This window comes from Melanerpes formicivorus, unplaced genomic scaffold (assembly GCF_026170545.1).
Source record: "Melanerpes formicivorus ecotype bairdi unplaced genomic scaffold, bMelFor1.0.p_v2 SCAF_42, whole genome shotgun sequence".
Taxonomy (NCBI): Eukaryota; Metazoa; Chordata; class Aves; order Piciformes; family Picidae; genus Melanerpes; species Melanerpes formicivorus.
In genome coordinates, this window is record NW_027142394.1 from 4,985,885 (window position 1) to 5,001,645 (window position 15,761).

General features: G+C 45.4%; 1 pseudogene; it reads left to right on the forward strand.

Annotated features, from left to right (window-relative positions):
- Positions 1 to 2,179: 2,179 nt before the first annotated feature.
- LOC137451325 (chloride channel protein D-like) overlaps positions 2,180 to 15,761 on the forward strand; it is a 90,431-nt pseudogene continuing 76,849 nt past the window's right edge.

Here is a 15,761-nt window from a genome sequence, read left to right on the forward strand (position 1 = left end):
GATCCCCCAGTGGTTATTTTGCCTTGTTTGTAATCTCACCAATTGTATTTATGAAAATCTGTACACAGATTTTGCAGTAGGAAAAAAAAAGGGGGGGGGGGGGGGTGTGTGGATGGTCTTGACCTGATGCCTGACACCAGGGTATGTAAAAATCACCCTGCAGAGTTTTTAAGTGTGTTGGCTTTCTGTTTTGCCCATGGTGGAATGAGTTTAAGTCTAATTACGCTGCTTAAAGTTGAGAGCCTCCTTGAAACTCTTCTGTTACCTGAAGATGATTTTGAAGCACTGCTGCTTACTCTCCTCCAGAAAGGTTAAGTTGTTTTACAGGTATCCATGTCTGACCAGTGTGTGCTTAATTTGTTTCCTTCTGTCCTTGCAGTTTCTCTTAGGTAACCTAGTTAGATGCCAGCATTTGAGATTTATTTGAAGTTGTGTTGTGTTCTTTTGGCAAGATCTGACTTTACTGTTGTTAGCAAATGTGTGTGGGTTTTCCTTCTTCAAACTGTATTTGTATGTCTTGCGAAGCAGAGCACTGCTTTCAAGTGCAAAACTTCCAAATGCAATTTGAAATACTGCATTTGGGAATTCCTCTCACATTGGTGATCATCAACTGGGCTTTGAACTGGCTTTGTGCTCTGGAGCATTGGCAGAGTTCTTGTGTTTGGGTTGTTCAAGGGAAGGCTAAGTTTGCTACGAAACAAACCCAAAGATGGTATGATCCATGCTTTGTAAACTGAAGAAAACAATGAGCAAGCCTCTGGAAATAATCCATGTTACAAACAATGTGCCTTACTCATTGGTAATAAAGTACATAAAACATTGCAAGGTGTGCACCTACCAACTGCCTTGATTGTGCTCATCTTCCTGAGAGCCAGCTGAGAATACTTGGCATCCAGCAGGACAGTCAGGAATGAGTTCCTCAGCTGTTCAGAGAAATGAATAATGCACATTCCTCACAAATGTTACTGTATAGGGAATGCCTAAGGGAATATTTTATTGCATGCTATGACACTTGCTTAACTATAATAATAAACTGTATTGTTTAGACAAGTATTTTGTGTTTTACATGGTTACTTGTATGGGAGTTTGTGGCCATGTATTTACTGTTTAGTAGTTTCTGAGACAAGAATGTGGAGCCTAAAACTATTACACTTCCCTTACACTCTTCTGAAGCAGAAGGTTCATCTAGCAGGCCACCTGGTGATCCTCCTGACAGGCAGGATGTCTCACTGCTGCTTGGTTCTATCCTGACCTCCAGTGTTTGAAAACTCAGCCAGATTGCCCCAGGTGAGGATGGACTCAACTGTTTGAGGAGGAGGAGGAGGATCAAAGTGGTATTGAGCAGATCTGACTCTTACTGTAACGACAACAACAAAGGTGACTTAAAACTGCTGCTGGTCTTACATAGAAGTGAAATTCCAGATGGGAGTCAAGCAGCAGGACAAAAGATGTTTTCTTTGATTTTTTTCCTGAATGTGAACAGAACTCTTGTGAAACCTGGGAAGATACCTGAGGTGGGGAGGTATTGGAGGAACATGAGGAATGCCTGGGGTCTTTGTTATTAAATAATGGTGAAACAGGGAAAGGGAAAAAAAAGCTTTGAAACTTGTGAATGCATCTGTGTCACGTAATGAGACAATTGTGGGAGAGGGTTTTCTTCTTTTACCTGTGTTGGTGATTGCATTATTCCCTGAAGCTGTGTATTGCACCTTGTCTGTTGCAGTCCCAACTGGTAGTAGGCTAAAATGATGGGGAGGAAGTATTGCCTGGAATGCTGAAAGTATGAAAATAATTGATACTGCTGTCATTAAAAGAAGAAATGAGGTACAAATGAACACATTTCACAGGCTGACCTCAGTTTCCACAGGAATAAGAACTCCATTCAGTAGTTAAAATACCAGCTTCCTACACTACCTTGGTGTTCATGGGGTTTATAACTTAGTGGTAATGGTTTTTTTTTGCACTGAGTGGATGAATACCTCCAGTTCAAATGATAAACAGTTACAAATGAATGCACAAGGAATTCCATTCTGTAAAAGAGAGTTGCTTATGTACCACCTCTCAAGTAGCATTCCCTTAATCAGGCAGTTTGAAGGTGTTCAGTCCTTACCATTTAATATTAAGGATATACACACACATAAAAGTCCTTTCATTGTTTAAACTAGTGCCAATTACATCAATGGATAACTTAGTGATGTTGAGGTAGTGCTTGAGAGCTGGTGATGTAATACATGTGTTCTCTACTGATTTATGGCTTACAACCATTTCTTCACAGAGCTATCCCAAACTGCTTTGAATCTATGCAGTGTGGATAAAAATGTCAGTATGGTTTTATAAGGTATAAACAATGCCATTTGGGATTTAAAGAAAAAATCCAAACAATCTGTGTAGTTGACTGGGAAATGCTGAAGGGCTTTGCAGACATAAGGGAGGTGTTTGTCAGCTGCTTTGTGCTGCTCCCACCCTGCTCCCTGGTGAGGCGTCACCAGGTGTGCTGGTTTAACACATTAGCTGTTACCATCTTGAATTAGTACTGGTTTACTATTGCATTTTTAAGCATCGAGGAATGAGAAAGGGAGTGGGGAAAGGACCTTATTGCTCTCTACAACTACCTGAAGGGAGGTTGTAGCCAGGAGGAGGCTCGTCTCTTCTCCCAGGCAGCCAGCACCAGAACAACAGGACACAGTCTCAAGCTGCGCCAGGGGAGGTTCAGACTGGATGTTAGGAAGAAACTCTTCATAGAGAGAGTGATTGGCCATTGGGATATGCTGCCCAGGGAGGTGGTGGAGTCACCATCACTGGAGGTGTTTAGGAGGAGACTGGATGGGGTGCTTGGTGCCATGGTTTAGTTGATTAGATGGTGTTGGATGTGATGATCTTGAAGATCTCTTCCAACCCGGTCTATTCCTATTCCCATTCCTATTCCCCTCTGCAATTTCTACTGATTTTAAAATTACTGGAGGAAAAAAAAACCCAACCCACCACCCAAAAACCTGATAGAGGTAAACACACCTGTTACCAACTTGACTTGAGAATAGACCATGACTTTTTCAGTTGTCCCAGGAAGGAAAGCTGTTACAATTATGAAGGCAGCTCAAACAGCAGAGCTGTGAAGTTATCATGGAAATGAGGATGTATTTCTTGTAGATCTGCCCAATGTCATGAAAACTGTGTTAATGTGGGAGAGGGGGTTGCAGACTGGCTTTGGGAGATGAGCTAGCACTTGGAATGCTTAATTACTGACTCGCAATGCTGGATTTTGAGATGGCATCAAGCAATCAGCATCTGCGAGCAGATTGCACTGCTACTTAGAAAGTGAAACAGCCTCCCAAAAATCCACCCATATTCCTCACCCAAATGGGAATGGCTTTCACCTGAAGGCAGAGTTTTAAGTACACACTTTTTAAAGAGATACTGGCTAAAACCAGCCTCTTGCTGCTGCAGCCATGGCTGATAATCAAAGTGCTCTACAAGTGGCACATGGCTGTTTGTGAGAGGAAGCATGGGACATAGTCCTGGGCTGTAGGCTGAGAGGTAGCTGTGCTTTCCTGCTTCCAGAGAAAGGTGGGATCAATGGCTGCTGATGGGGCTAATTGGAACAGCAGCTGGCATGCTGGGGCTTCTGATTCATCAGATAATTGACTCACTCATCAGACTGAAATGGGACCTGGTGGAAGATTACCTGCAGGTGAGCAAGAGAAAGCCAGAGTGAACTCTGTGTGTGTTAATACATCCACATTGTAGAGTTTTCAATGACTGGAGGTGCAGCCTGTGTAGGTGGGGTGGACATCAGATAACCTGTGGTGCTGTGTGTGTAGGTGTGTTGGTGTCCTTTGCTACAGCTTAGCCTACAGCACAGTGTAATGCCTGGTGGTGTTCTTGTCATGAAATTGATGAAGGCAGTCTTTAAAATACTGTGCTCTTCCTCCTTGTACATAAAGGACACATTGGTGTCCAAGGGACTAGCTTAGGTTTCGCTTAAGCTATGATGTGGCTGTGGCTGTGGTATCAGATCTACTGCTTCTGTGTTTGGGGAAGCTGTCTTTTGCCAGTGCTGTAACAGATTATTGATAGAATCATACAATGGCTTAGGTTGGAAGGGACCTTAGATGTTATCTACTCCAACACTCCTGCCATGGGCAGGGACACCTCTCAACTAGAATTGGTTGTTCAAGGCCTCATCCAACCTGGCCTTGAACATCTTCAAGGCTGCTAGTGCTTTTGTGCTCAGCAGTGGTGGCAAGGAGCTGCTGGAGATGTTCCCCAGCATCCAGGAGAGAAACTACCCCGACTCAGCAGAGTCACAACCCAGAGCAAGCTCCTGTGGGAGGGTATGTGGCAGACAAGCTCTTTATCTGCACAGATGTGGTGGGATAGCTAATATTCTTGGAGTGCTGCAGTGGCTGCTTGTAGGCTCTTTAGGAAGGACAGACCAGGATGGCAGGATGGTTAGGAGAGACAGTTGCTCTTTCTTTTGAGAGACTACCAGTGAAGCCACATTCAGAGTTCTGTGTCCAGTACTGGGCTATCCCAGTGCAAGGGAGGTGTGGATGTGTCCTCTACCATCCTGTGAAATCAAGGCAATGGAATAACTGCCAACTGCTGAAGGACAGAGCTCAGGAACTTCCCAGCAAAGCAAGGCAAGGTTTATTCTGTGTAACAGATGGAAGCTGAGTATGTCAGAGGGGATATCCAAAAAAAAATTGAGAAGTTGAGGTTTGCTGTGAGGAGAGCATGTATAATGCTCTTGGAATCTTATTTTCCTGGGGGTTTTTATATACAAACTCTACATATGTTTATAAAACTCCACACACAGTGGCTGCCTGCTCCTGCATATGTGTCTGTATGCATTTGTGTGTGTGTGTATACATCCACACTGAAGTAGAACACAACACAGAGCTTGACTCCAGGGCATCACAGCAACCATTACACATGCTGTTGGTCCTGTCATCTTACACAGAGCCTCCTATTGTAAACTTAACACAGAGGGGCAGGAGGTGAGCTCCCACAGGCTCTGACATCAGTACAAACATGAAATTCCTGCCTGGGAGGACCTTCTCATGTCAATACTGCCTTCAGCTGCAGATGTCATGGATGCCCCCTACCTGAAGGTATTCATAGAATCATTGTCACAGAATGGTCTGGGCTGGAAGGGGCCTCCAAAGGTCATCTAGTTCAATCCCCTCTGCAGTAAACAGGAGCATCCTCAACTAGCTCAAGCTGCCCAGAGCCTCGTTGAGCCTCACCTTGAATATCTCCAGGGCTGGGGTCCCAACTACCTCTCTGGGCAACATGTTCCAGTGTTCCACCACCCTCATGGTAAAGAACTTGTTCTTAACATCCAATCTGTATCTACTCTTCTCTAGTTTGAAGCTATTGCTCCTTGTCATGTCACTGCAGGCCTTGTAAAAAGTCCTTTTCTAGCCTTCTTGCAGGCCCCCTTCAGGTATGGAGACTTCTCCAGGCTGAACAGCCCCAGCTCCCTCAGCATGTCTTTGTAGCAGAAGTGCTCCAACCCCTGATCATTTTCATGGCCTTCCTCTGGACCCGCTCCATGAGGTCCATGTCCTTCCTGTAGAGCCAGGTTGGATGAGGCCACGAACAATGTGTTCTATTGGAGGGTGTCCCTGCCAACTAGGTGATCTTCATGGTCCCTTCCAACCCCAAAACATTCTAGGAATCTGTGAGCAAGCCTCATGTTTGTGCACTTTGCTGTTTGGCTGTGCTGCATGAAGAGCTGAGAAATGCCTTGGTGGGATGTGCTGCTGGGAAGGCTGCGGTGGCTGGCTGCGACCTCAGAAAAGCAGGAGATGTTTGACCTGTGCCACAATGAATCACAGCTGAGCACTGTACCAGGCAGCAAAGCCTGTGGGAGCTGAAGACTTCTGGAGACAGCACAACTGTGGTCAGCCCTGCACAAACAGACCAACCCAAACCCAGGGAGGCTGAAGAATGTTTTTCAAACGGGAGTAGGCCTAGTGTGAGAGATGTCTTTTTGGGTAAAACAAGGCAGGAAAGAGCTTGCTCACATACATGCAGTCTACTACTAACAGCTGCAAATTCATAAAGGTAATTACTGATGTGTCCTGTAAACACCATTTAGTGTCTTCTTGTCCTTCAACTGTGTCTCTGAGCTGAAAATGGCTTTGATGAGTAACAGCATATTCTTCATGGTGTTTTTAGAGATGGGCAAGAAGTCCTACCAAAAACCCCATGACTCTAGAAGTCCTTATTCACCTCACCTTTACCCACTCCCTTCTTTCTTAAGAGCCTGCACTACTCACAGTATCACAGTATAACTTAGGTTGGAAAGGACCTCGAGGATCATCAAGTCCAACCTAATCTACTGGTTTGGGTTTTCCCTGTGGTACACCTTCCTGCCTGCAGAAATCTGTGGCTCAAAAGATATTGAAAAGCAAGATCTGGTTTGCCTGTGCCAATGCAGTAATCTATTTGTCAGCTGGACAGGATGGCAAGATCCACACGACTTGGCAGTGTGTGTGCCTGTGACTGGGCTGGCCACGGTGGTCCTCTCTTCAGGCTCAGTGCTGGTAAGTGCAGTACCTCCTATGCACCAAGTCTTTCATGTGATAAGTAGAACCTCTTGCTCTTCCAGATGCCAGTTGATTCAGTATTTTATTTTAACTCCCCCCCCCCCACTCTGTTACACAGCCCAGTTGGAGAGGGTTTCTTGGCCTTCAGCCTAAAGCTGGATTCCACCACCCATAACTTGTATAAAAGTGTCTGGGGTGTAATCGGCGGCGGCCACGATGCAATTTACACTTAGCATGTGGTGTTTATAAAATAAATACAAGTGGCAGCTGGTGTAACTTGTGAAAACTTGGTGTTTGGAAGGGGCCTAAGCCAAAGACCATCAGTCCATATAAAAGTTCCTGTTGGTTTTAGGTTGGTCTTTTAGCTGTGCTGTGTGGGTATCGCTTGTAGCCCCAATCAGTGCTTTTATGAGGCAGCAAGGCTCAAACACTGAGCCATTCTGTCATTTACTGTACTCCTGTGTTCAGTTTAATTACAGGCAGGCAATTAACGGCATAGGTGAGAGAAAAAGTCAGAGTTTTACTGAACTTACCCTGAAATGCAGCAACAGTAGGAAAAGGGAGTTTGCAGTTACACGTTTAATCATGGAATTGCAGCATGGTGAGAGCTGGAAAGGATCTCTGAAGCTCCAGACCAACCACCCTGATAGAGCAGGGTCACCTAGAGTAACTCACCCCAAAACACCTCCTGTTTGTCTTATGCATGCTGGCTGCAGCCTCTGGGCTCTTTTGTGGGCCAGAGGGTCCCCATGACCCATTTGGGGTAAGAAAGAGCAGAGCTGTCAGGCTGAGGGTGTGGGTTTGCAATGTCTGTTCTGGTGGCAGTGCTGGGTTAAAACATGCCCTGCACTAGGACATCTTTTCACTTGTGCTCTCTCCTCTGCATTAGCACAATTCCTCATGCCATGCAGTGAAGGAAAGCATATTTTTTTCCCCCTGTGTGTTTTAAATGCTGGTTTGGTTTCCTGGTAGGATTCCTCCTGAGGCTCAGCAAAGAGTCATGTGGACAACTGCAGTCAGTCTTGTTTCTGAAGAGCAGCCCATCCCGAAGCATGATCTGCTGGCTGCTGTGCATCTCCTCTAACTGCTTTTGCCTATGCAAAGTCTGTATCAAAACAAAGCCAGACTCGTGTGGCTGCACACAAAAGGGATGACAGTTTCCCAGCCACCTGCAGAAGTGCTGGGGATGGCTCTGCAAGGCACGCAGTGATGGACAGCCAGACCCTCAGGCAACGGCTGGTGCCAGCGAAGGGCAACCGCAGAAACCAGGTATTGCTTTGCAAGCTCTGTAGATGGCAGCTTGCCAGAGCTCATTGTGTTCATGCAGGAGAGTGTTGCTGTGCTTCTAGGTGGGGAGAAGTACACTTTATAGGCTTTTTGAAGGATAATCATTTTATCCTCCTTGGCTATGTACAAAGGAAGTGAACCCCCATCACGATAGTGTGGTCCATGGCCTCGTGAGAAGGGGAGAGGAAGGGGCCCCAGTCCTGCTCTGTAGGTCAGGGTGGCTCTGAAAATGTACCATGCTGTAGTACAGCCAAACCTAGCAATTGCAGGCCAGATTCTGGTCTTGGTAAGCGACCCTGAAACAGGCTCATCATGCAGGTGGGTGGACCCTCATCCCTGGAGGCCTTTCAGAGTGGCAGAGATGTGGTTGAGGGTCGTGGTTTATCTCCAGACTTGGTAGAGCTAGAGAAGAATTGGACTTGATGATCTTAAAGGTCTTTTCCGAGCAAAATGATTCTGTGATTCTTAGACTGTATCTTGAGTAGAGATGGTACTGTTGGTCTTTGCTAATATGGTATAGGTTGTTTGCTGGCTGGTTTGTTGGTTTATTTCTGATGCTGTTTGGTTTTGGAGAGTATTCACCCCTGAGGTTTGTTTTCTTCCTTTTCACTGCCCTGGCCAAACCTATCCCATCCTCCTCCTCACCACCCTTCCACACTTGCTGTTACTCTGTGGCCTTATGTTTATTTATTTATTTGTATGGAGGTGCAGCACCCAGGGGGATGACTCAGATGCTGAAAAGTAGGAGCGCATGGTTAGTCAGAGAGGCAGCCACAAACCTTCCAGACAACGCTTACCAAGCTCTAGCTCTCCCTTTAGGTTTCTTTTGTTTTCTTTGCTTTCAGACATTTGTCTCCAGGAGCTCAGAGACTGCAGCTGTGATTTTATTTTTTCCCCCCCCATTTGTGCTGGGTTAGTACCAGGGATGTGTGAGCCAAGGAACTGAATCATGTTTCCATGAAGAAAGTCAGCGCGGTGTTAACGTGATGCCTTTTCAAAACACAGGAATTAGGAACTGGTTTAATTTAATTTAGCTGGAGCCCTCCACCAGTCTTATTAAACACAAACACACATAAGTTGCTAAAAGCCTCTGAGAGGTTGGGGAAGGCTTCTAATTTTAAGTCTTGTGGAGACTTCTTCCAAGATTATACAATGAGTAGATTTTTTTTTTCACTTCACTGAGGGTTTGTATTTTGTTTCTCCCCCCCCCCCCCCCCCCCCAGTTTCAGTGTAGTTTGAAGTGCTGCCTGGGAACACACTGTACAAATGTAAATCATTACACATCTTCTGTTAAAAGTAGGCCTGTTCTGGCTGCCATGGTCGTTAACCTGGGAAGAGATGACTGAAATGCTGGGCTGTAGCCCGACCTGTCACCGCACTTGGGCAGATGTTAACATGCAGCTCTTCAGAAGGCACTTTGTGGTTTAGCATCACAACGCTCCTCTCAAAAGAGACATTAAAGTCCCTGAGTCAGGAATCTGAGTCTTTCATAGCCTTCTGCTTTGTGTCAATGAGCCTTTGCATGTTTAAAAGACACGTTCAACTTTTCCCATGTTTAAATCTGTTGAAACCAATCTGGCTTTGCTGCTGCATGCTGCCTAAGGCTCTGTGCTCCCCTGCCTTGACCATGACTGATTTATGAATGATTTACCCCAAGGTGCTCTCAATTATACAACATCACTTCTAGTGCTCTCCTGGGTTGTGGCCTCAGCCAGCTGCAGTCAGACACCCTCAGCCTCCAACTCCCCATCTTCACCAGATTTCAGAATCCAGCTGATAAGTACATGATGGGCAGACCTATGAGCAACTGAGGGAGCTGGGGTTTAGCTTGGAGAAGAGACTAAGGGGTGACCTCATCAATGTTTATAAATATGTAAAGGGTAAGTGCCAGGAGGATGGAGTCAGGCTCTGCTCAGTGATGCCCAATGACAGCACAAGGGGCAGTGAGTGGAAGCTGAGGCATAGGAAGTTCCATGTAAACAGGAGGAAAAACTTCTTCACTGTGAGCGTGATGGAACACTGGAACAGGCTGCCCAGGGGGGTTGTGGAGTCTCCCTCTCTGAAGATATTCAAGACCTGCCTGGATGTGTTCCTATGTGATATGCTCTAGGTGATCCTGCTCTGCAGGGGGGTTGGACTGGATAATCTTTGAAGGTCCTTTCCAGCCCCTAACATTCTGTGATCTCATGGGGCCAGCCTTCCACCTGGCCTTGGTGACCTGGGGGTGTCCAGCAAGTCACTGATGAGCCCATTGCATCTGGGAGGGTAACGGAGACGATGCTCCAGCAATCTTTCAACCTTCCTGCTGTGTGTCACTTTGGAATGAGGAAAAAGCCACCCATTCTAATTAAAAGAAAGCTGTCTAATTAAATGACTTTAATGTTCTTTAATTAAAAGGAAGTTCACAAGTTGTTGTATTCAATGCTTGTGAAATAATAGATTCATAGTGAAGGCCTTCTCCCATTGCCTTCTGAGTTGCCCTTAGACAAGAAAAATGGAGGGAGGAAAAATGCAGGGGGTCTTACCCACGGGCTTTACCCCCACATAAATGATGCTGGCTCAGGGAGCTGATGAGGGCTGCACAGCATTCACAGAGGCCCTTCCTTTTTTTGTCTGGTTTTAAAAAAGTAAATTGGTTGTGACACTTTTTTAATCTGGCTGCTCTCTGCTGGTGCATGTCTGTGAGATAAGTCTGGTAAGCTCTCTCTTGTGAACAGTTCTGCTGAAATTAATGAGATTAGCTTCCAGAAAAAGAAATTACAAACCAGTTTGTCTTCTAGACAGTCTTTATTGCTGTATTGACATACAAGCCCCTATGCAATAGTCTTGGGGTTTGGTTGGTTGTTTATTTTTTTTCCCCAAGGCAAGGGAAAAAAGGAAGGACTCCAAGAGTCATTTCCTAAAGCAACTCAAAAATTCAAATGAGCAGCCACGGTGAGCTATCTGTGGTTTAAAAGAAAATCAAAAGGCACCAAAGGGAAGGCACAAATCTCCTTTTAGCCTTTGGAGATCAATCATTCAAAGGAATCCAAATCATGCTGGCTAAGCAAAATGTTAGTCATGGAAGAAATCAGCAAGAGCAGTAGGAGAAGCAGTAAGAAGTTGTGTCTTATTCTACAGGGTTCATTAGTAGCATAATTAGAAAGAAGTGGTGGCTTGCAGTCAGGAGCCACCCCAGGAGAGACTGGTGGTCTGGAGGTCCCCTTCAGAGAGCAGGCTGCTGGTGAGCAGCAGAGACAAATGCAAGTCTAAGGGAGAGCTTGCTGCTCTAGATAGACCTAAAGGAAAGAATTCCTCTCCCCTGAGATCTTTTGGAGTAAAGCTGGCTCAAGAGATGTACCCTCTCCAAGCAGTCACAGGCTGAGCAGTATCAGCAGTAGGATGTTGGAGGATCTTGAGGGGTCCCTCCATCAGTTAACTGTAATGGGTGTGTAGGAGGGGGTCCAGCTTCATTGCTGATATTATTGGTGGGGCATGCAGCCTGTTAACTGCCCGGTGTAAGAAGTTGGGCATGTCCAAGTAAAGCTTGCCTGGATTTTACTGTGGTGTGTAATACCATTCGAGTTCCCTGCTGCTGGAAACAATGCCACTGTGAAGATACAATGTGTAAGCAAAAACCCAGCATTTTTGAGTTGGGAAATATCAGACACACAGCAGCCTGTGCAGCTTTAGTGGTGGCCTTTGTTGAGGGCTTTGACACATGAACTCTCTGATCTTTCCCCCAGTTTTCTCTCTGTTATCCTCATTGCCACCCATCTTTCTATTAGTAAAATTTGTGGGCACCACAGAGAAGTCAAAAGGACCCCCTAATGATTGCTGTGACTGTTGTTGTTTGTTTGTTTTCTCCTAGGACTCGGCATTTCCTAATCTTAAAGCTGCTCAAGTGTTTTGTATACTTGCTGACTTCAGCTTGTACTGCCTGCTCAGCCTTTCTGCACACTGTCCCTGCGGTCCCAGGTAGCACACCCAGAGGATGCAGGTTTTATAAGCTGGTGAGCACTAGTGATTTAGTGCACTGTATGTATCAGCATCACCACTTCTGTCTGCTATCCCCTGCAAAGGCTGGACTCTAATCTGATTTTCCCAGACAAAATTCAAGCATAATTTTATTTCCTCTTTCTCTGTCCTTCCCTCTCTTCTTCACATTGTGGCCTTCCTTAAAAATGCAGCAGTTGTCTGATGCAGGATGTTGTTTACATGTAATGAAATAAATGCTTTGGAAAGAAAATCATGTTGTGTGTGGGGGGAAAATAATAATCAATGTATGAAGGCAGACTGTCTGTTGATGCTTTTCTTTGCAGCACTGTAATTTATGTATGCATTTGTTTGTTTGTTTATTTTTAACTGGAGCTGGCTCACACTGAAGTGGTTTTGACTTGAAGATCAACTAGAGAGCTAGAAATAAACCTCTGGTCCTCTGAATTCCAGTCCACTTTCTGCTACTAAGTAAATTTTCCTAAGGTAATTCCCTGGGCACTTTTGTTGATGTCTGAGTCCCCTCTGCTTTGGATCCAGCAATGCAGAAACCAGAGGTTGTAGTATTTTCCATAGGTAGACAGAGACACCCTGGTTGGGAAAATGAGCAACATCATTCTGTGTGAAGGCTGCCTGACATGACTGACTTTGCTTAGGCTGTGCAGAAGTGTTTGGGGGTATGTTTGCTTTGCCACATGCTTAGCTGAGGCAAGCAGAGAAGACATTGGTTTTCAACCCGCATCTTTTTTGCCTGTGCACCAGTTCCCCAAACAGCTGAAGTGACACAACCAAGGAGGTAACAATTTGTGGCAGAAAGGTGAGACTCCGTGGTCAGGCCTTCTGAAGCCAAAATATTGTGTAACAAACAACTGGATTCGCATCAGTTGCTAGCTTACAGTAAGCATTTCTCTTTTAACGCTCCTGCCAGGATGCTTTCTGAAAAGAGCAGTGGATTATTTCTCCTATCTTCTGTTGATGTCATTAGAGGAAAGAGCTGGCTAAAAATATTATCAACATGACTTCTGCCAAGGTTCACTAGTTTTTGGCTCTCGGTGTGGTACAGATAACCAGAAACATTTTCATTTCACTGAGCATGGGGCTCAGGGGAAATTTTGCTTCCTTTGTGTTCTGTGGCATTAGCCAACACAGCTACAGACCTGAAGGCTTGTGGGTTGTGTTTCTCCAGAAAATGGCTTCAGTTTCATTCTACCTAGCACAATGTTGCAGTGGGAATTTACTGTACTCCAGAGCATGAGATTTTCAGGAACCTTCACATTGTTTTAACATAGACCTTTTGGGTTATTGGTGTGGATCAAGCTGGTTCTCTAGGTAACAGATTTTTCTTGATGGCTGGCCAGAACCTGTGGCTGATACTGCAACAAAACCAAGCAGTGAGCTGTGCCACCTTTCACTGCCAGCCTCTGGAGTGCTTACTTGGCTTTATTGCCACACACATGCAGTGTAATGAGCATGTAGTGCTTTAAATCAAACATCACATTATAGCTTTCCCTTAGGAGAAATGGAGGTAAGGAGAGGAAACAATATAACCATGTCTGTCCTTTTTGACTTTTAGTACAGGACCAGAATGCAGAAGAATCTAATGCAAGATCTTTGGATCTTGCAGGAAATAAACCAGATGTTTCTACTTCCAATTAAGCTACTTCTCTCTGAATTTCACCATCTAACTCATTAGATGCCTTTAAATCGATTGCAAAAGGATGGAAAAGGCTCCGAGGTGACCTAATTGTGGCCTTCCAGTATCTGAAGGGGGCCTACAGGAAGGCTGGGGAAGGACTTCTCAGGATCTCAGGTAGTGATAGGACTAGGGGGAATGGAATGAAGCTGGAGGTGGGGAGATTCAGGCTGGATGTGAGGAGGAGGTTCTTCCCCATGAGAGTGGTGAAACCCTGGAATGGGTTGTCCAGGGAGGTGGTCGAGGCCCCGTCCCTGGAGGTGTTTAAGAGCAGGCTGGATGAGACTCTGGCCAGCCTGATCTAGTGTGGGGTGTCCCTGCCCATGGCAGGGGGGTTGGAACTAGATGATCCTTGTGGTCCCTTCCAACCCTGACTGATACTATGATACTATGATTTTGTTGCAGCTATTGCTAAAAATGGCATCAGTAAAGTTTTGCTTAGAATGTGGAGTACCTACACCTGTGATCATGTCTCTATCTGTGAGTGCTGAGCATCAGGACATTTAATTCTTGTTATCACTATTTTTCTTCTTAATTTTACTCAGATGAAGAACTTGCTGGACCTAAACATCTTGGCCTTCATTCTGACCATCCTTCTTGGAATGCTCGGAGGTCTTCTGGGAGCTCTCTTTATTTGCCTAAATATAAAGATTAATAAATTGCACATGGGGTTCTTTAATTCAATTCCAAAAGCTTTCCTTAGAAAAAACAAGCAGGCTGTTGGAAATTCTGCTCATCCTTGCAAGTAAACAACAGGCTTCTCCTGGCTGTATAATGTTTGCAGTGGCTAACGAGGACAGGTCATATACTGACTGGGTGGAAAAGTGGATCTCACCTGCTCTGCTTTGGGAGGTTGTAGCCAGGTGGGGGTTGGTCTCTTCTCCCAAGGCAACCAGCACCAGAACAAGAGGACACAGTCTCAAGCTGTGCTAGGGGTGGTTTAGGCTGGATGTTAGGAAGAAGTTATTCCCAGCAAGAGAGGTTGGCCATTGGAATGTGCTGCCTGGGGAGGTGGTGGAGTCACCATCACTGGAGGTGTGTAAGAGGAGACTAAATGAGACACTTAGTGCCATGGTTTAGTTTATTAGATGGTGTTGGATGGTAGGTTGGATTTAATGGTCTCAAAGGTCTTTTCCAACCTGTCTTATTCTGTATTCTGTACTTGATCTTGTGCATCAGAGTACAGCAAACATGGATTTCCAAAGTACATGGAGATATTTCATGTTGGTGGGTATGGAAGAATGGAAAAGACATGCTTTGGGGTTGGTTGGTTGGTTTTTGGGATACCTGAAGTATTTTACTTGTAGATTTACAAAGATGTGTGCATTTCCCATAGGTTGCACTCTCCATAGGATCACTAAGAGTGCAATTCACTGAGTCCTTGAAAGATATGCATGCTATGGCAGTCCAGCTCCTACTCCTCTGCCTGGTCCTGCTTGTTGCTCAGAGCAGCATCCTACTTGTTGGACTTTCTGTTGATACCTCAGAGGTGAAATTTGACCTCCAGGAGGAGGACAAGGAGGAGGAATCCTTGTGAACAGGCAGTGCTGGAGCAGGTCCATGCCATAGATGATGACTGGATTTCAGCTCCTCTCAGTGGCAGGCTGCTAGCTTTGCAGTGTACAGCCCTATCTGTTCAGCATCTCACTGAGAGGAGACACTTCGAGGAAGCTCACTTGAAGCCTTTTGCTTCCATGCCTGAAGGAGCAGGTAAGGTAGGTAGAGAAAAATGATTTCCTCAGCTCTAGGATGAGTCTTTCCACTGCCCAGCCTTCTTTCCTTGTGTGACAAATTTGCTCCCATGACTTGCAAAGGATTCAGGACTTGGTGCTTTTGAACACTGCAGTGAGACAGCCTAACAAGAATCCAGTTTTCAAACCAGCAGGATGAGGAGTAGAGTCCCATTTGTCCTGAATAAGCTCCATGGTTTCCAGAGCACCTCTGTTTGTGAGAGGTCAGGTTTGTATCAATTATTGTTTTGACAATTTGGAGCCAGAGCTCTGTGTTTTCCCAAGAGCAGGGAAGCTGCTGTCGAAGGTTTGGCTTTCTCATGGCACATTACAAAACCCCTGCACAAAGTGCTTAAACACATCAAAGCCCACACAGTTCCTTGTTGCTTTTTAGAAAACAAAGCAAGCCACAGCACTGGCCAGCAAGACCCAGCATGCTAGAAGGTGCTATAGGATTAAGGTCAAGATCAGCTAGCAAAGATTTAGTGCCAGATGTAAAGAAAATGCCTCTTCAGAATTCCT